Source organism: Homalodisca vitripennis, chromosome 1 (genome assembly GCF_021130785.1).
Source record: "Homalodisca vitripennis isolate AUS2020 chromosome 1, UT_GWSS_2.1, whole genome shotgun sequence".
In the NCBI taxonomy this organism is placed as follows: Eukaryota; Metazoa; Arthropoda; class Insecta; order Hemiptera; family Cicadellidae; genus Homalodisca; species Homalodisca vitripennis.
This window is the reverse complement of record NC_060207.1, coordinates 204,362,600-204,384,348: the sequence shown is the minus strand read 5'-3', so window position 1 is coordinate 204,384,348 and position 21,749 is coordinate 204,362,600. Positions and strand designations below refer to the sequence as shown.

General features: G+C 35.6%; 1 protein-coding gene across 1 annotated transcript in view; it reads right to left on the bottom strand.

Moving 5' to 3' along the window:
• LOC124354653 (trichohyalin) overlaps positions 1-21,749 on the bottom strand; it is a 177,044-nt gene that overhangs the window by 105,571 nt on the left and 49,724 nt on the right. The window lies entirely within an intron of this gene.

Below are 21,749 nucleotides of genomic sequence, written 5' to 3'. Positions count from 1 at the left end.
GGACTTCAGATTCTGCATGTAAGAGAAAAGTGAACTGGAGCTAAAATCGACATTCTCCTCTAACTGTAACAAAACAATAAACTAAATTTCAGGATTTCAGATGCTGCATGTAAGAGAAAAGTGAACTGGAGCTAAAATCGACATTCTCCTCTAACTGTAACAAAACAATAAACTAAATTTCAGGATTTCAGATGCTGCATGTAAGAGAAAAGTGAACTGGAGCTAAACTCAACATTCGCATCGAATCAGCCCTTCCCACCATAGCTGATTTATGTGTAGAAGTCTCGATTGCTCCATCGTGCTTTGGGATCGTGTCAGTCAACATCGTAGTGGGCTCAATTGTGCACCTGATGAGACAATGAGAATGCCTCTTCAAGTAGATTGCACTATTTTTTGTAGTTTGGTGTATCTGATGTGGAAACGATGCGGAGGGGGGTTCGTTTGGAACTTCTTCGTTCTTCGTCGCCGACTATTTTTGGATCCCTTCAGATAACATGGCTCCAGATTTCAGGAGTCGAGTCAGCAAAAGTATCGGATTTTCGAGTGCTGCACGTAAGAGGAAGGTGAACTGGAGCTGAACTCGACATTTGCATCGAATCACCCCTTTCCACCATAGCTGCTTTACATGTGGAATAAAATAAAGGTGAGTAATGTGACTTTGTAGATTTCTAATAAGATAGTCCAATTTTATATTGACTTAAATCATCATTTGTGTTGTTCTCCACACTCTTTTAGGATGGGGTCGGCTCACTCCAGAGATCGAGCTTATAGGAAGTTTGATCAAATATCGGATTCATAGGGAATTCGGGAAGAAACTTCGCTGAGTCACCCACAAGGACAGTATGTGGAACCAGAAGATCACCAGTCCTGCATAAGCTAAGATAGGTCAAAACTAGGAATGTAGCCGTAGAGAATATGAATGCCTTAAAACATCTAAGTCCGTTAACTTCAAAAAAATAAAACTATTTTCATATTCCGTTAATATATATTTTTTACAGCTGTTTGAACTTTGATTATTGGAACTATAATTCCTTAGAGCAGTAGTAATTTAGACAGATCATCTGTTACGAATTTGGAACTGAGGATGTTTCTCTTAGTTCTGATGACAGGGCTCTTGTTTTGAACTTTCTTTCTATTGTCATAATTATAATAATTGACTTTCTTTCTTTTACCTGCCAGGATCTAAACCCCTGTCTTCCAATAATTAGCCAACACAACAGCTTTGTCATTTGCTTCTAAGAGGCCTTTCGTGTTGTAAGACTGGTCCAGCCTTGGGCTAACCAACATGTGCTCAGCATCACACTCGCCCAGAATGCTTTTATCCGTCGGCAGGAGACCCCATCTCTGCAAGTTTGTCTTGCACTTTCGTATTTCTACCCGCATTCTATTTTGTACCTTCCACACTATATAAGGTAGTTCTCCGCCAGGAGCCAGTTCCTCCTTGGGGGACTTCCAAATTAATGAAGTAATTGGCAAAGCGTCTGCGAAACCTATCATTCGATGGACTGGAAAATTTCGTTTATATCAGTTCTAGCTGTTCGCACGATACCTCTATAGTGGATTTACCTATAGCTTGAAGTTCTGTAAGAAGCTTCATTTCTATATGGTGAACATTAAGTTTGATAACGGTAAATGTCACTTCATGCGATTTGGCTCAAAAATAGCGAACATTTTACATTGGTCTTTCTTTGTAGAATTTGTAGGAGTTCTGTCTAACCATAACATCGATGATAAAATCTAGAGTAAACAAATTTGTAAACAAATTGAGTATATGCCATGTAACTTGTGTAGTTTAAACTGGTTTAGAGCTCTTCTGAAGCGCCTATTGGTGTCAAATGCGTTTTATTCTGTCGAGGAGTTCATGGCTGGCTGCTGGGAGAATCAAAATTTAAATAAAAAGTAATTAGTTAGAGCCCCGAGTCTCGTGTTGAATGAATGTTGGCGTGAATGGGCAAGAAATATACAGGGTGACAATTAAGTCTGGAACCTCTTTTTTAATTTTTGAACCACAATAGAAAGAAGTATCAAAGTTCACACGTGCTTACTGGTGATAGTAAATCACACATCTGCCCAATTACCGACCAGATAATCCCTTTGGGGGACGGTCCACAAGGAGTCAGACAAAATTCTTAAATAGCAGCATAGGTCAAGTTTGGTATCAAATTAAAGGTCTTACTTAGCAGAGTACAATGCCGCAAACTGGACTTCAAAAGGTGGATTCATTCAGTAGTTATAGCTATTTGAATGTTAAAACAATTGAACAATGTAAATTATTAAGTATTACAAGTAAATACCAATTTGAGTACCTGTGATCAAAGTAAGTGTTCAAAATGTTCCCTTCCCATCATCTGGCATTGTCCTAGGCGGTTGTAAAAGCCATCCACTGCATTTTGAAGGTAGTCACGAGGAATATCTTGAGCTTCTTGGACTATGATATTTCTTAAGTGTGCAAAATCTTGAGGCTTAGTAAGATAAACTTTATCTTTGAGGTATCCCCAAAGAAAAAAATCCATCGGAGATAAATCAGGGGAATGAGCAGGCCACTCTACTCCACCACATCTTCCAATCCATCTGTGAAGGAATATTGTATCCAAGTATTCTCTAACAAGGAGAGCAAAGTGTGGTGGCGCACCATCTTGTTGGAAATAAATTCTTTGAAATTGTCAACCAAGAGCAGCTTGCAGGAATAATTCAAGTGCAGGAATTATCTCATTTTGGAGGATTGCTAGACACGAGTCACCATTTAAATTACCATTGATAAATAATGGGCCCATAATTTGATTTCCTATAATACCTGCCCAAACGTTAAGTTTCTGTGGATGCTGTGTATGATTCAATCTGCCACTTTCACATTCTAACAGTAGTTGTGTTATTGGTAATAATTATTGATTCCTGGCTTTGATTACTACATTGTCAGATGATGGGAGGGGAACATTTTGAACACTTACTTTGATCACAGGTACTTAAAAATTGGTGTTTACTTGTAATACTTAATAATTTACATTGTTCAATTGTTTTAAAATTCAAATAGCTATAACTACTGAATGAATCCACCTTTTGAAGTCCGGTCTGCGGCATTGTACTCTGCTAAGTATGACCTTTAATTTGATACCAAACTTGACCTATGCTGCTATTTAAGAATTTTGTCTGCCTCCTTGTGGACCGTCCCCCAAAGGGATTATCCGGTCGGTAATTGGGCAGATGTGTGCATTACTATCACCAGTAAGCATGTGTGAACTTTGGTATTTCTTTCTATTGTGGTTCAAAAATTAAAAAAGAGGTTCCAGACTTAATTGTCACCCTGTATGTTTGAATCAGTATTGTAAGTATGAATTTGTATAGTTAGTGATTTTAATTAACAATATGAAACTGACTTTTGCAATGCAATGTTAAAATGTAATAAAATTATTATTATTAATGAGATTACTTCGTTCGATTAATCGGTAATATATTCCTGGATGGTTCTTGAAATTGATATAACAGTTTCTCCTAAGAAGAAATTGATCGTCAGCCGTGCTATTTTTAGTAGAGGTCGAAATGGGGGGTACCAAAAGGGTTAAAAATATAAAATTTTAATTGCCACTGATAAAACTAACTGTCAGACACGTAAATAGGTAGTAAATCATCTAACCATATAGAGAAACTTAAATAGCAACTTTCAGTTTCTTTATCTAGTTGTAATTTCTTTCTCAGAAGATATTTCTCTACAGAATGCTAATTGCTTTCGGCCTTTCTACTATAAGACCTGCGTTACGATTTCCGGTTCCTTCGATATTCCGATGTACCGGTTTATTTATATATAGACAATATAGAGTTCGATGATGGTGCAAGCCCCTCCATGATATTTGGCTGAGCGTTAGAATAGTCCCCAGTGACATCCATGGTACATCTATGACATCACCTACTGCACATTTTCTGGCGCGCTTCCTCCCCACACTGGCACAGGGGAGTCTCTAAGTATTTCCATCAGTTTTCATCAGTTTTCAATCGAACAGATACTTATTTTTGCAACTTTAATTATAGTGTGACACTTAAATTTAATTTTATTCACAAACGCTTTATGAATACAACTTGATAGTATTATCATATCCCTTTCTGGTCGCTTCTCAGAGTGATCTGGAATATAAAAAACATTCCAATTTTACCATTCTAAAGTTTAACTCTATCTTCCCAACCAGTACATTATCTAATAGGGGGTTTTCAGTATTTGTTTGAATATTAAATGCCAAGGTTAAAATTTATGCCTGGTTTTATGTCCCTTACGTCTTGTACAAGTTTGTCAGTTTTCTGTTGACATGTTAGGACTCTCAGCTGGTTTCCTTAAACTTAATTTGCAATAAGGTAAATTTCATCCTTGTCATAAATATACATATAAAATTCACTGCTTAGACCTTATTCTGTGAAACATCAATTTAAAAAACCTAATATTTTTGAGGTATGAAATGTTTAATAGCAATTTTTATTTCTTTGTGGAAAATTGGGATTTATTTGAATTTTCTAATATTTTAGGTCCATTATTGATTTTCATTTAAGCTAAACTCAATAGAAAAAAAAGCAATCTGGAACGTAGTGTATTGTTGCACGAATAAAAGTTTATAATTCATTTTCACTGTTCAAGAAGATATTTACAGACGATTAAACATTACAACAAAAGTATTTTATCACTACAATTTCAGTCTACATCTTTATTTTTATTACGTAAGTATGACCTAATAGGTATTTGCCATTTAAATCACATATTTGTATTGCATAATATCTATCTTTAATCGGAAGGTTTAGAAAACTGAACAAAGGGACAAGCTTACTTTCGCAACTCAAAATTAAAATGGCTTTGTTAGTGTCAAGTCTGATATCTTTCCGCCACTTTATTATTTCTCAAAGGCACTATATTGTGTTTTTATTGTTTCTATTTCAAAAAGAATAGTCATCCTAAAAAAGTTAAACAACTCAGACTGCCAATTATTATTATTCTGTAAAGACTTGTTATTAGTAAATGAGGTCAATGTCTACAACATCGATAAACCTTGCAATAATAAACGGTGCACTGAGATCGCTCAAACCTGTTTCCTTATCACTTATCTCACGATAACACTTTATTTCCGTAGATAAAATCAAGTGCTTGAACCAGATACACAAACATTCGAAATTTTTACTACTTTCCTATATTTAGACTTTCAAAATTGCTAAATCAGGTTGGAGCTCAGTGGAGCTTTTTTGGAAACTTAAGAATCAAACGCTTTTCACTAATTTACCGTCTTTATCTTAAAAATAAATTAAATTGTACAACTCTTGTGGAAATATTACATTAATATACTTATTTTAATGTTAGTCCATTTCACAAATTTTTAACTGAGATATTGCAAATTATACAGTGTTTTTATATCATGTTGGAAAATTGTTTATCGTTTTATTCATTTACTTTAGGTTGTTAGATACTATTTCAAAAATCTACAGAAATTTTATATAAATAAACGTTGTATTAATTTTATAAAAATAATGGTCAAAATATTAAAACTATTAATATTAAAAGATAATTTAATATACTGCAGTTGCAACGCTAATTGAAGCATATAGGATCATGAAGGAAACACGATTTCCCCGGATATCTGCATAGTTCGGCGACGTGAAAAATCAGTAACACTACGTTTCGATCTCTTCGTCATGAAACAGAACAAAAAACGACAAAAAACATACTTTAAACAAAGAAGATAGGATCAATTAGTTCCTTATCAACCTAAACGCATCTACTAATGCCTAATATATTGGTATTTAAAATAGTCTTGTCCACTTTTCATAGAGGTTTCCTCCAAAAAACAGATTTCCCTTGGAGCTACAGAAACCAAAATCAATTGTTCATTTCTTTGGTTGATGAAAGACATTTCAAAAATATCAAACTTGTAACCCCAATCTGTTCGGATGTTTTCGTGTTGGCACGAAAGAAAATTTCAATTGCCCTGCCGAAATGGGCGAAGGATTCACTTGCTCATCCAAATAGAAATCTTCAAGTAATGTTTCCGTGCGTGAAGCCAGCCCAACCTTCCCCACGTGTTACATTTCCCCGCTCATCGACTCTCGCCTCTTTCTCCGAATGTGACAATTATCGATGATTGCGGGAGGATGATGGACGGAGTCCGAGTTCGGTTTCACTTTCGGCCCTCACGAACGGATTACGCACCGATTGGGGATATTAGGTTACACAATGAAGTAAGAACGGTCTAGAACGCCTTTATGTAAAACCGCATTCTTAAACCTTCCTGCAGTATCATTTTTTGTTCTCTTCAATTTTTGAAACTTTTGGATCATAGTGGATCCCCCAGTAAGCCTTAAAGGGTACTTTTAGCTACGTCACTGGCAGCCCTCAACGCCTTCTGGTTCTGACACCAGAGATCTGGTACCATTTGGTGTCTTCTGTCCCTGAATGTTCATTAAACTTCAAAGAAGTCAATCACTTTTAAATAATTTAACTTAAGGTGAAATAGAATTATAAAATGTAAGTGATTAATCCAAATTGTTAAGTAAGAAAGGAATTTTTCTTAAGTTAACTTTAAGATATCGTGATTTGTATACAGTTCACATTCATATGCGTCTCATAATCAGGTCTGGAACCACGGAATGGGTTTCATAGCTTGTTTTTCAAACAAATAAAGGATCGAAAGATTATCTACCAGCAGGCTAGAAGATGAAGATCCCCCGCCCGCTCTTACGGAAAAGCATTTGTATGAAGAGCTCACATGATTAATTGAGACAATTTCTGGAGATTAAAATTAGAATATACAATCATCTCTTAGAATTAAAAAAAACTTCTGCTCAACGTTCAAACAAAGGATGGATGGAAAGTGTAAATTTAACACTATCAGTGTAAATTTTTAATATACAACTTCCAACATCATCCAATGCTCTCTACGGATATAGAAGTCATGTGATCTGGAAAGGGAAATATGTCATTTCAAGAAAATTGAGCTTCTTCAATAGCCAATAGCAAACCCATCTGTACGGACGATACAGTGTAAAGCATTCTAAGTGTATACTGAAACATAACCTAAATAACAAAGACGATTCTATGATCAACCTCTGACATCATCATGTCCATGTGAAAGGAAACACGGCAGGATTCCCGAACAGGATTGCACTTCTGCTTGACCATTCCGTGTTCGCCACCAGTCTTGGTCTCCGGTTAGAATTCTTGATGGGACAAGGCGCCTCGACAGACATAGCAATATTGATGGCTGCTACGTCACGTTGGCGAGCCCCTCTTTCCCGGACTGATTTATCTGTTACGACTTATCAGTGATGGCTGCACCACTTTGAACGTGACCTTTAAACTTGAATTTCCAAGATCCACCCGGAAGTAGGTAATCATCTAATGCTACTTTCTTATTATGCAAGGACTCTAATTTAGTCTAGTGTTTAATCTGCTACTAATACTAACAACTAGAAAAGTAAACTGTTTATTATGCTCAGATCATACCAACACCTCTGAATAAGGAACTAGAGACAATTCCACTTTCAGGTGTGAAAGAGTTTGAAGTTAAACATTACTCTTATAAGATAAAATCACTTGCTGTTTCACTTCAACCGGCTTTAAGATAGGAAACAGAAAAACAACTATCTAGATTTGTTATTATTCTGTTAGATTTTAAAGACAAGAAGGAACAATGAAAAGAACTGTTGTACATGTTACTGTTTCGTCTCTTGCGAAAGTATTGAGATTCTCTCACGAGTTTTTAATATGGAGGGTTAATTGACAATTTACATTTATGTATATAGATATTGAACGTCACAAAGTAAACGTACATATTTTTTATCCATTTGCAAATTTCGCCCTTCTGAGTCCGGTCGATCTATCAGGGCTTCGTAATTTCAGCCGTGGTCATTATAAAGTTTTGGAGTTGCTGTCTCGATTCACAAAAAATCTGTTCGAGCATTATATTTAAATATGCCTTGAAGACGTCACCCATCTCCTAGATGTACAGAGTATTTTAATCTATACATCTTGAGCTATCTCCACTCGTATAGTCGTTTTGGGTTGTCAGATTTTCTGTAGTCGACCATTTTTGTGTGTTTCTAATAAAAATATTGTTTATATATTTATAAACCGACTGCAATGCTGTTTAGGTTTATAATTAATCATTTTTACTTACCATTGTTTTTCGAAAATCATAGTTTAAGGTTGTTTTGAATATTACCTTTTTTAATATTATTAATTATTCTTAGTATCTGTTGGTAATTTTGTTACTAATACCGTATTTATATAATTTTTTAATTGTGCTTTCAAATTTTAGCTGCATTATTTATTTACAGTATTATGATTTAGATTGTTCTTGTTGGTTCCTACCGTTGTCTCTTTGCTGTCGTTTGTTAGTTATTTTATAAGCAAGAATCAGTTACTATTTAATTGACTAATTAGGCATATATTACTGTAATTTACAATTCATTCTCACTAGAAACAATGTACACGGCACTGTCATCAGCACCTGCTTAACCCCAGAGCATTTTATTAAATCTAACTAAGTTGTTTGAATGTTATTTCCATGTATTGTTATTATATTTTAAGCTATTCTGACTTGGTATTAAGCTGCAACTTGAAATTATACGACAAGTATATATAAATTAACCTTAAAACTGATCATTTATCTTAAAACGGATATTTTAATATTATAAATTCACTGTTCTTCCAATTTCGCAAGAGGAGTAAGTAAGTTTGTAAATTGTTACAAACTTAAGAGTTGGCTATTTGAAAATGATCAGTAACCCGAATTTAGCCACATTATAAACGTGTTATTTCAACCTTGTGTAAATTGTTAGATTGTACTTCACAATCTAGAATATTAAACGTAAATCCGTTTAAATTGAATAGTCAGGTCAGGTTTGTAGAACGGAATTCATCCTCGATAATGAACGCGGTCAAACTGAACAACCAACAACACCATTAAAATCACGCCACGATTGGCTACAGACCATTGACTGGAATGATGAACCAACCGTTGGGTGCAGAAGGCAGATGACGTTGTTGCTTACAGTGACGTAGCAAGGAAAACATTTAGGGGATCGCACTGGGGAACCCGTATCGAAAGGGATGACGAAAGGAGATCAGTTTTGAAAACTAAATTTTAAACTTAAGTTTAGTACCACATAATATCTAGACCCCGATTTCACGTATTGTATCGTAAGCCAATATATAAGCAAATCTGTGTATACGTTCGTGTGTGCATTATAAACTGTATTGCTAACTTGTTTAATAAAAATTGACGACACTACTGGATGACGCAGTTTATGTTTTAAAGTTTTCAATTTTATAAGGTGTCATTATCTTGGCAAACACGCAGAGATGACTACAAATAAGGATGGGCGTACTTTTGACGGAACCAATTTTTTATAACCTATTTATATACTATTTATAACCTATTTTTAGTTCAATTGATCAGTCCAAGTACCAAGGACGTAATATTTAATATTGGAAACTATTTGAGATTAAAAAACCATTTTTCTGTAAAAATAAAACAAACAAAAACAATATCAAAGCAAAGTTTAGAACTGGAATGTCTTTGTAATCAAAATTTTTTTTTAGTACTACATATTTTTGGATAAGCAGATACAATGCTCGTAATAATAAATGATTCTCAGTTAATATCGATAAATCCATATATTATCACTACAAATTATCGAACAAATTAATCCCAAAGTTGTGCGGTCCATAAAAAACACATTTAAATAGATCTGAAATAGAACTAAAAATTGTATTTCATATTTAACAAACTAATTTAATAACGCCAACTTATTAAATGATTTAATTTCATTTAAAAGTTTGATTATATTTCACTAGGTAAGACTAAGATAACAAGATATAATGACTTTTTTATCAGCCGTCGTAAGATAAGGAGAGCAGCAGGAACAATTCCAAGAACTGGGACCCTGCTACAGCCTACTTTACCAACAACACTAAGAGTTGTTCATTTCTAACTCTCAACACAGTCCGAACAGGTGACCTTCCTCTGTGAGGGCTAACTAACCCTTCCTACCCGCGAGCTCTATCAGCACCTGATTGGTTTTCATTATTGTCACTCTGGCCAAAACTTTCTAAGCTTGCATGCCTTAGAGACTTAGGACTGCTCCAAAATCCATAACCGTCAGTTACCCTTCTGAACTATCAACAAAGACCTCACAGGATATTTCCTGATTGTAGGCTATCCTTCAACGAGCGCTCATCCAAGGGCCTTTTTCCCAATAATAAACTAAATCAAACTTTACCCATTGATATTTTGGGTTGACTCCTAATAGTTTAATGGAGGAAAGGATTCAGCTCCTCTACCCTCCTTGAATACTCCGCTGGTGGCTGTTTATAAACAATGGAACCGTGGGAATCGGCTGCAGGACCGTCTGCCCGCGGCGCTGCTCCCGCCCGACCTGAACCTGGCCTCTATTATTTATAGGCTCTGCCACAAATAGAGGAGCCAAACTATAATCATATATTCACATGCGTTTATTTTCGAGTGGCCATTTGTCTCGGGGTCGCGCCACAAGTTTGCAGCCCGGGCGATAGTGGCGATGATGGCAGAGTGGCTAGAAGAGAAATGTAAGGTTGTCCTTGTGTGCTCGAATCGTTACTCAAGTTAGTGGCTTGGTTCTCTCTAGGAACAGATCCTGTTCGACCCGGATATCTAGAGTTCCAGGTAAGGGTGGAGTGGGTGCCGTAATACTAGAATGCTGATATAAATGACAATGAAGCCAAAACCACGTATATAAACCACATACTGTAGCCTAGAGGTAAGAAAACACGACCGTAATTGGCGCTGAGTGATAAGAAAGGAAGAGGAGGAGGAAGGAAGCATTTCTTGCTAGGGCGTTGCCTCCATCCGACTGTTAAGTCTAGCATCAGTGTTAGCACAGACGTTAATACAAAGTGGGAAGTTGGGTAACGGAAAATTTAGGGATAACAAAAGACTTTATTTCTCCCTCGCCCCGAGCCGGGTACATCAATTTCGGATAAATGAATATTCGGATAAACAATATTTCGGACAAACGATATGACCCCAGTAGAGTTTTACCATAGATTAAGGGAAGGCTAGGACTTATTTTGGGAAGGTTTCCATTAAATAACTATAATTATCTGGATGTTCAAATAATCACTATGAGAAGGAGCATTAAGGTGATTGTTTATTTGAATTTTCCAAACATTTTTCTCGTCGTAGCCTTTTCATATAATTTTCCTAAAAATAAGAATAATTGGAACCTTTTTTTAATATTGCACAAAGAATGTTTGGGTTTTTAGTAGTATTCATGGGCATGTTAAATTTAATTTTCTAACTAATGAAATAAGGAAACTAACTTGTTGCTATATTTTTGTGATAACACCCCGTATACTCTGACATTAGTAATGGTCTCTGTAACACGTGTTGGAAGTTTTTCAAGACGTATGCGTGTAGTGACAACTAAACAAGCCGCGCTTGTACACATTTTTTAATTTAGTGTAAACCTTAATTTATTAATTATTTTAGATTTGTTCCTTAACTTGCGTCAACCGATAATACAAAACATTATTTGGGAGTTTTTTCTTGATAAATTTGTTCACTCAACAATAATAATTTTTTAAGTCTTTAAGCCTCTTTCCTGTTTACATAGTTCTGAAGAATATAAATCCACAATATAAAACTGAATAGCAGTTTTTTCCATATTCCACGAATCAGAATTTCTAGTCCTATTAAGTCCGGCAAACCGAACAAGATTGCTCTATTTTCAAGGGGATCCCTGTAATGGGTAAAGGGCCATGACCATTTTGGCATCAAATTAACGGCACTTGTTTCTTAAAGACTATCCACTGTACAAAAAGATATTTTGATTTCATCACGGAGAGATTAGTATATCTTGAAAGTTTTTGGAGATGATGATGGCAATTATAAATTTTGAATCTTGTAAACTGTGATTCTGTATCAGCATTCCAAATATTCCATAAATTCCGGGAGAATTGGTTGCTAAGTTGTTAAAACTGAGAAACTGTAAATACGAAATGATAGTCTCAGTTTATCCTCAAATAAATGTTCTCGCTCTAATTCAGTTACAATCGTCTACATGGAGTCAACTAAACAATACTGCAGCGTAAAAAACAACATTTAAATTTCTTCGCCACCATATTTCTTGAAATTCGTCATGTTTAGTAGTGTACAGATGAAGTGGAACTCAGATGACAGTTTCTACACATCCGCGTATTTCTATGGATATGTAATAGATCCATGTTAACACGAGAGCAGATAACATGATCAAGATACTAAGTCACACGTAGACCATTTTTGAGGCCAAAATGTATCCTTACATTCAGTTTAACTGCTCTAATTAAGTTACATGCATTTATCTGGTCTTACAACCTGGAGAGAGAGATAAAACATTGAGATATCCACTTTATTTTGGTGGTCGGTGGATAGAACAGTCTTATCGGCCACTGCCGCATCAGTTGATTAGCTTATCTTGTGTCAGTTGTCATATAATTGGAGGTCAGCTATGAGAGACCATTACGATTTTATAAAATGTAATACCCGCCGTTATTTAGAAAAAAAAGGAGTATTGATTATTCCGATCACATTTTATCGGTTTTTAATTGACAATATTAAATTACAGTGGTCCAGAGATTTTAAATAATTGTACTTTAAATGTGTGAAAATGAATTATGGGATCCACATTAGGAACATTAGCGGGCATCGGCCTCTCAAAATAAAAGCGGATGCTACAGAGAGAGGATTTACTTCTTTAAGCTGCTACTATTTCACAGCCAAACAAATATTGGCAACTAATATTATTTTGTTAATTAAATGTTGGGAACTCGCTCCAATAAATTCATCGATTCAAACTGCGATAAAATATATTCAAATTTGATGAATCCAAATTTATGAACTGTAAAAATTTAAATTTAATACAATTAAACAGTGTATTATATGCACTATAATTCAGTCGGAACTTGAATTACTCAAATTCATTTACATTTATCAACGGTAACGTATATCACTTCAACCCATGAGCAATAATTACTCCGTTCCTTGGAAATTTATGGTTCAAACGTAAATTTTACCACTCCCACCTGTCTATGATGAATTACCTAGGTCCGTTGACATTTATCATAGGATAGAACGTGACATATTCACTGCTTCAATGTATGACGAATTGCCAGATTCTATTTGCATTCATTATTAGGTACATCTTGAAATTTTCTCGATTTAAACCTATGATAAATTACCATGTGCTTCTGACTGTTGCCGATAAGTAGAACTTAAAGTTTCCATTACTCTAGCCGATGATAAACTACTCTTTTCTTTTAATATTTCTCATTAAGCAGAACGTGTAACTTCCGCTATTGTGAGCTATGAATGAACTACCCGTTTTACTACTCAAACTATCAGTTTTTTTATCATTGGACAGAACATGTCATTTTCACTGTTCCATCATCATACGGCGAACTACCCGTTTCCTTCGACATTTGCCATTGGGTGGCGCGTAAATTTTTCAATACATCAACCAAGAACGCAGCCAGGAAAATATTTAGGGGGGGGGGTGATCCAGATAACTTATATTTTCCCGTAGTGGACAGAGAGTAAGGCCCCAATGTGTTCCTAAAAAATGGCCTTGGCCAGTTGAGAACGATTTTTCAGCAGTACATGTTAGTAATATTGAATTATTTAAATAATAATAATCGTTTACTAAAACCTTAATTTGAAATATAGAAAATTTGGAGTTGGGGGTCCGGACTCTATGGACCTTCTCGCTAGCTACGTCCCTGACAGCAACGTGATTTTTTTAGTTATTTTACATTTAAAACCATAAAAAGTATGTCAACGGCAAATATCCCTGTCACGAACAGAACTTGAAACCATTAGGCAAACCATCCCTTTCTCCCTGTCTGTTGATGCATCCTATGCTAACATCTAGGTACTTCCAAATTTACTTTGTAGATGAAGACCGTCGCGTCGCTCTATACCCCCCCCCCTATCCATTCTATGAAAATACATTCATTGACTGTGTCATACAGCATCACCTAACGAATTTAGATTCAAATTGATTACTGGAACCTCCGTGAAGACTTTAACCTTCGCCTTCCAAGACAATCAGAGGCATCACTCATGCACCAAGTGTCAGATTGTTAAGGCATCGGACCTCGAAATTCCTCATTAATAATCTCAGCGTGTTACTGGGCCGTTGGGTGGACTACTAAACCCGTGGTGGACTTGTATTTATAGATAGCGTTGAAATAGTCACTATAATTTTTTTAAAAGTAGGTAAATTGCATGGAATGTTACTTTTCGCTTTTCTGGCAATTTTCTTTAAAATTTAAGCAAGTATCTGAACAATATTTTTAATAAACAGGATCAAATTAACATTAGTTGTGGTGACATGTAATGGAAGCAAATTCTGACAATAAAGAAAGTACGGAAACAAGAAACGTTACTTTTTGCTTGCTTAAGGCCTACTGGCAAATCGGTGTATAAATAGATAAGGAAACTTGATACTGTACGAATACTTTACTTTTTTTACCTTCAATAATCTAACTCCTCTTTAGATAAACCATCTTAGACCCAATAAGAGGAAGTCCCAATAAAGGTTAATGTGTAGGTTTGATAAGTATCCAGAAACCAAAATACTGCAGGGGCGTAACTAGGACTTTGAGGGAGGGGGTAATGGTTGAAGAGCACATTGGGGAGAATGAAATAAATCTGAATACATATAAATTTGTAATCATTTGATAGGCCTTATTCAGGGTAAAGATTTAACTGCTGCATTTCACTTGAATCTATGTTATATTATATATCCCCTCATCTCGCTCGTAGTTACGTCACTGGAATACTATACCATTGTCTTTATATAAAGAGATTCAAACATAATCTCTAACGACATAAATGATATTATGATTAGGACGGCATACAAGATTAATGATCCAATAAGTGAAAAATGCAATTCAGCAGTAAAAGCAGTTTGAAAGTACCAGGAGACGATAACAGCTTATCTGTAACATGTAATATTCAAGATGCCTAGGAGTGATTAACGCGATAAGAGCTAACCAGGTCATTGTTCCCTGAAACTATTGTTCCGGAGCGATTCTGTTCATTTGCTTGTTGGCTTGCAAGTGAAGTAGGACAATAAGTCCAATACAGAAGTTGTCTAAATACATTTTTTTATGATATTGATGACAAAGAACTGTAAGAATTGTAAGAAACGTTTATCATACCACGAGTTTTGCATAAATATTACATTTGCAAAAATTCTGGATTAGGGCTACGTACTTTTAAGATATTAATTAGTAACAATTTTCGAAGTCACAAGGAATTGTTCACAGAGTTCTTTAGAATTTTCAAGGACCAATTTCTGTTTGTGAAATACGACAGGGCCTTTCGAAACTGTTTACGAACATAAAACCTTATCCGGTCATAGACGCTTGCTCTCATGTTAAGGTATGACGTCATAATATTACCGCCGATTAAGAATTTCTAAGTACACCACTAATTTTCAATGGAAGAATGCCTTACCAATATGTTAATGAAAAACAGTGTGATTTTTATAGTTTTTAAATAAATAATAACAAGTTTAGTGTTGGTTTGGAATTTGCACCTTTAGTTCACTGTTGTCAGGTGAGTGGGTTAAATAATAAATCTGCTAATAAATCTGATAAATACTGGGTAACTTTTTTAATGGCCCACCATTGTGATCTGGGACATTATAATGCTGACTGTAAACTTTAAATGGGTAACCTTAAATTTGTTTGAGATACATTTAAAAATAAGTATATCGAATCTTTTTTAATTTCCTCCATTTCCCAATATAGAGGTCAACTTTTTCTTGTGAAACACCCTGTATATTATAATTATTTTCAATAGAACAAGTAGGTAATGTTAAGAATATTTTATAACGAATGTATGAGAGTTGAAAGTGTTGAGATTCCTTACAGAGTGTAAATGTTTCTAACAATGAGGAAAATGACCCATTTGAAGTTTGTTGTTAGATGTATATTTTCCAAGATGACATGGTGGACCATTTAAAAAAGGCCACTGTGTATATTGTCCTGAGCTTTCTAATTATGGAGGCAATAACAGGAAGGTATGAGAGTTGAAAGTGTTGAGATTCCTTACAGAGTGTAAATGTTTCTAACAATGAGGAAAATGACCCATTTGAAGTTTGTTGTTAGATTTATATTTTCCAAGATGACATGGTGGACCATTTAAAAAAGGCCACTGTGTATATTGTCCTGAGCTTTCTAATTATGGAGGCAATAACAGGAAGGTATGAGAGTTGAAAGTGTTGAGATTCCTTACAGAGTGTAAATGTTTCTAACAATGAGGAAAATGACCCATTTGAAATTTGTTGTTAGATTTATATTTTCCAAGATGACATGGTGGACCATTTAAAAAAGGCCACTGTGTATATTGTCCTGAGCTTTCTAATTATGGAGGCAATAACAGGAAGGTATGAGAGTTGAAAGTGTTGAGATTCCTTACAGAGTGTAAATGTTTCTAACAATGAGGAAAATGACCCATTTGAAGTTTGTTGTTAGATTTATATTTTCCAAGATGACATGGTGGACCATTTAAAAAAGGCCACTGTGTATATTGTCCTGAGCTTTCTAATTATGGAGGCAATAACAGGAAGGTATGAGAGTTGAATGTGTTGAGATTCCTTACAGAGTGTAAATGTTTCTAACAATGAGGAAAATGACCCATTTGAAATTTGTTGTTAGATTTATATTTTCCAAGATGACATGGTGGACCATTTAAAAAAGGCCACTGTGTATATTGTCCTGAGCTTTCTAATTATGGAGGCAATAACAGGAAGGTATGAGAGTTCAAAGTGTTGAGATTCCTTACAGAGTGGAAATGTTTCTAACAATGAGGAAAATTACCCATTTGAAGTTTGCTGTTAGATTTATATTTTCCAAGATGACAATGGTGGACCATTTAAAAAATGCCACTGTGTATATTGTCCTGAGCTTTATAGTTGTGGAGGCAATAAGGGTGTTAATAATAAACAATACTACTTAGGGTATATGCGACCAAAACAATAACAAAATTAAAATTATATGTGTTGTTCTTCTACTTTTAATGGTATCAATAACCATATATTTCTTTTAGCACGATGATTTTTATATAGCGGGTTCTTTAAGTCGTAAACGGCAGAATAAGGTGCTACCGATTCATCATATTTTTCATGTTCGGCAGGTGTAAACAGTAGTTTTATATTCTTTTAAGATCATAATACAAACCAAAGAAACACGTTGCACATTCAATTCAAAACGCACAGCAACTGCAACTGATTCTGCTTTCACACCAGACTCTTTACAGTCGATAACTACAGTCGCCAGCCACTTAAGTTGCCACTGCTCAGCTAGTGCACATTTACAACAAACAATAGGCTGTATAGGCTCATATACCTGAATTATTAATTTATTGGATATTTACTGAACATCGTAGATAGAGATTGATTTAGGCAAATGTAGTGCACGGGCAGGTCATGAACTACTCGTACCTGCCTAAAAGGGGTTTTCACTGCTTCAAGTGTGACAGGATATTCATGATGTCAGATTGATTAAGTTTTCATGCTACAGAGGTTGAAGGAAATGAAAATGGAGGAGGATTGTGTAGTAATTGCCGTCTTGGAAGAATAGCAGCCTTTCTCCTTGGAGATCGGCAAGGGGAATCCCGTCTTTATCTTACAATTTGAATCGAAGGAGGCATACCCACAGCAACCGTTATCATGCGCCATCTCTCGCCAAGTCACCCTACCAATATGCTTCTATATCAATTAGAAAATGCGCGAACATATTGAGTTGGCCAAATGTAAGTGACAATCAATATCCGTTTTAGATTGTGCTTGACAGATATAAATCATGCCAACGTGAACACATCTGCAGATTGAGCTTTTTACAATAGAACCATTATTAGAGGATATTCTCAGAAATCGGTTATGGGGAATGTGTAAAATGTTGAAGCATGCGGTAAAAACAGTTGTAAAAATGTCCAAAACACTTTTTATTTGATCTAAGGCAGTTCGGCAATTTCGGCCGAGGAGGAGTCGAATGAAATAGTAAGAAAGAATATGTAGAAAATTCTGAGAAAAGTCATCGAGATCGCTAATGGAACCGACCAATCGAGGGCGCACGATTATTGATGATGATGCGGCGCGGTCCTGGCCAGGCCGGCTGCTGACCGGTGAATGGACGTCGGACGAGCGGTGAAGAAGGAACTAACCCGCACTGTCTATAACTGTTTGGGTCGCCCGAGGACCTGACGTGACGCCTCCATTAACCTTTCCTTCCTAGCTTTTTGTGCTCACATTAAGCTTCCCACGGTCTGCACAAAAACAAGCCATCAAACCCGACTTCCACCTATTTGCGAAGCTGCTGCAGCGTCTTACATCTGGTCTACGCTATTATTACGCCCCCGTCGCGTTGGTGGCACAGTGACCTGCAGTCATCGGTAAGATCCAAAGAATAAAGTCCATGCTATCATAAAAACTATAATCTGGAAATTTCAGGAAATGTGGAATTTATGGAAATATGGTTTTACGTAGACTCATTGTGGGTGAAAGGCGTTAATCAAAATTGAATTGTCAAACGACTTCAGTAATAAGGTCTGACCTTAGTGACCTTATTACTGAATTAGTCTAGTAGATTTTTGTTTCTTATTGACAAATTTGGAATTCATGATAGAAAACGTGGAAGAACTTTATAAGTTAAATTGATATATTAAGAGATTCAAAGTTCTGATCATCCATATTATCCTTAAAGTTTTAAATTTGAAAATTACATTTGGGAAACAATACAGGCAATAATTTATTAACAAACATATTTTACATTTAATAATCTTCTTAACATATTGTGTTAATAGAGTTTTAGAGGAGAGTTAATGGTCTGTTTTAAAACTAATGCTGCAATTAAACCTGAAATTCGCCAACGGCTTTGCATATATTTATTTTTAACCAGCTCTTCAATGACAATTGAGTTTTCATGATTTATGCAGTTCTCATTCAAATAGTGCAATATAAACGGGATTCCTTGCCCTTAAAGTCAGAGCTATTATAGTAACAATTCCAAACGTGAATATTGGACTAAAATATGCTTAGTTCCATCAATGCAGAAATAAAGTACTAACTACTAATTTTCGCTAGTACATGGTTTAAACCATTCTGAATTTCAGATCCGAGGATTTCTGGCTATGCTTCCTGGTATTAATTATACGTCCGACATCATCTTATATGTTAATGTTGAACTCTAAGTGCTGTTTACAAAGTTAATTGGAATCATCGCCTTAATTATCTAAATACACCAACTCGGGCTATCCTGGCTATCCTATAATTTAATCGTGCTATAAGTTTAATAGAATCATCGATTGTAGAAGATTTTAAAAAAAATCTGTAATTATTATTCATGATTTCCTTAAATCTTTATTTGAGATCATAATGAATGTCTGCATTTCTACTTCGTGTAATTTTAAAAACCGTGCTGATCAAAACATCTACTGAGAGTTCAAGAAGTTCTCAAGGAATGTCTGTTGTATTATGTCTGTAAGTTAATAATCTTAATCTCTACATGTTATAGCATCTATCTGCGTTATGCGTGACATCTCTCGAACTGCAAAGTGTTGTCGTTGGGGATTCTTGCACAGACGATAAGAATACCCAAAACACCCGTGATGTCACCAATCCTCATTGGAAGAATATCTACCTCAATCCATAATACATACCTCCTTGCTATATCAAGATCATTACCTTTTAGACATGACCGAGGGAATCATTAGGTACCTTTTTCAGAATGGCTAGATGTCATTTTTGAAAGCAATAATGGTAATAAGGAGCACCTTTATCTAGCTATCACTCTATCCTAGAGCATCAGTTCCAGAAGCTCTAGATCTCCACCAGAGGCGTCGTCAGATTATCGATATATCTCATATTCGACGGTAAGATGTCTTCATGCTCTCAAATTAACAATTAATACCTTCTCAGTATTTCATTCTCTGCTCAAAAACCCATCAAAGTCATTCTCTCCCTCGCTACACTAGATCGAAAATCCTATATTCTAAAGGGATTGTGATTGACTATCTTCTCGTTGTTAGTGAAATTTACCTATGCACACCATGAGTAATGGTTATGGACCCTGCTTTGCAACCCATCATCGGGAATGTTAGTTTGAATAATAACATGCCTCCAAACACCCTCGAATTCAGGTATAAACATTAGGAGGAACTTCTATCTCTGGAACACAGTTGCTAGAGCATGTCTGGATTACTGGGTCATTCAAATGAGTCATCATCGCGAATCCTTACGTTTTCAGTATTTGCATTACCACCGGTTGGGTGTCAAGGGCACATAACAAATAAATGCAACCAGTTCCGTAATTCCAAGTATACTACTAAGGATACCTACCTAACTCACTTTTGTTATCTTAATAGTTAATAGTTAAACTATGTTCTTGTTAATAGTTTAATAAACTTTTCAACTTTATATTAATTTATTAATTTTTAATCCAAACTATTAGGTACTGATTTATTGAATTCAAACTGAATATATCTCTTTAAAGTACTGTACTGCAGTACCTAGTGTTTGTTATGTAAGGCTGCTTTTACACTGGAGAGTAAAGAACCTGCACAACTGCTGTCACATATTGTGAACAAGGGTAAGCAATTTTTATTTCGAGTACTGTCGTAACAAGAGTCTGCTTACACACGACAGTAATATCTCAGAAATATTTAGAATTCAAATGCCTGCTCTCCAATTCTCAAGTACAACTGTCCGACACTAGTAGCATCACCGCTCGCAGTACGGATCTGTTGGCATGAAACAGTCTTACTATCCGAAAATGCTCTCCAATTCTCAAGTACTGTCCGACACTAGTAGCATCACCGCTCGCAGTTCGGATCTGCTGGCATTAGACAGACTTACTATCCAAAAATGCTCTCCAATTCTCAAGTATGCTCTCCAATTCTCAAATATGCTCTTCAATTCTCAAGTACAACTGTCCGACACTAGTAGCAATACCGCTCGCAGTACGGATCTGTTGGCATTAGACAGTCTTACTATCCGAAAATGCTCTCCAATTCTCAAGTACAACTGTCCGACAATTTAGTAGCATCACCGCTCGCAGTACGGATCTGTTGGCATTAGACAGTCTTACTATTCGAAAATGCTCTCCAATTCTCAAGTACAACTGTCCGACAATTTAGTAGCATCACCGCTCGCAGTACGGATCTGTTGGCATTAGACAGTCTTACTATCCGAAAGTGCTCTCCAATTCTCAAGTACAACTGTCCGACTCTAGTTAAAACATAATAAAATGTAGTATGATTATACGTAATATTGGTTTGATTATTCTCTGATTTTTCTTTGCCATCATAGTTTGCCGGCAAGACCTACGTAATAATGTTTGTTTTTACTTTTAGTTTTGAACTTTTCATCTCAAAGTAATTAGAGTTTTAACTTGGACCAAATTTAAAATCTCCAAGACTTTTCTATGAAGAGTTATCCTAGAGACCTTAGTAACCACTCGGAAGAACAAACATACAAGGGTTTAGGAAGGCCTGTGAGATCCTTAATAACAAAGAATACGGTTTAAAGAATATTGGAAAATGAAAGGAATTATAGAACCAAAGTGCAAGAAGGTTATCAGGACGTTAAAGAAAAGAGGAATTGAGTATTCAGTGCCTGTTCATGCTTAAGGTACATCAATTACGAGATCGTATCGAAGAGGCGAACGTTCCTGTTACAGTATCACCCTTTTTCCCTACAGT